This window comes from Octodon degus, unplaced genomic scaffold, assembly GCF_000260255.1.
Source record: "Octodon degus isolate 3935 unplaced genomic scaffold, OctDeg1.0 scaffold00254, whole genome shotgun sequence".
Lineage (NCBI taxonomy): Eukaryota > Metazoa > Chordata > Mammalia > Rodentia > Octodontidae > Octodon > Octodon degus.
The window spans coordinates 2,369,195-2,369,770 of NW_004524830.1; the positions used below are offsets into that span (position 1 = coordinate 2,369,195).

The 576-nt window shown below is 42.0% G+C and overlaps 1 pseudogene; it reads left to right on the forward strand.

The window, feature by feature from the left end:
* LOC101580731 overlaps positions 1 to 309 on the forward strand; it is a 23,322-nt pseudogene extending 23,013 nt beyond the window's left edge.
* The last annotated feature ends 267 nt before the right edge of the window (positions 310 to 576 follow it).

A 576-nucleotide genomic window follows, 5' to 3' on the forward strand; every position in this document is an offset into this window, starting at 1 on the left:
AAGGGCCACCTTGGGAAACAGCCTTCAGGAAAGCCTGGATGAGCTCATACAGTCTCAACAGGTCACCCCCAACTTGCCCTACATGTTCTCCTTCAGTTCGATGAGGCTATAAATTCCGCACTGGCTCAGAGGGTCAGGAACAGAGTCAATTTCAGGGACTCTCTAAACACGTACATGTTCTGCAGTAATGTGTGGACTTTTGCACTGAATGGCATAGAATTCAGAGAGGTGACAGAACTCGTTACAGTGGATGAAGCGAAAATCATGATGCGTGATGGTAAAAATACTGGCTCTAGTACTACAGAATGAATGGGAAGGAAAAGCGGCCCTTTATGCCATCGTCTGCTGTCATTCATCGCTTTTGAAGAGAAGCATAGAAGAGACTTAATTTCTTCTAGCATTGCAGAAATGACCACACTGTGCCGTGGAGAATTCTGGCAGAAAAATGCTTACAACTCTATCCATTTACATTACTTGTAGTATAAAGCATGAAGAACCAATTTTTTTAAAATGACAAATCCAAGGTTGTAGCCCTCCTGAGAACAGTCTTTAAAAAACTCATTTTAAAACTCAAAA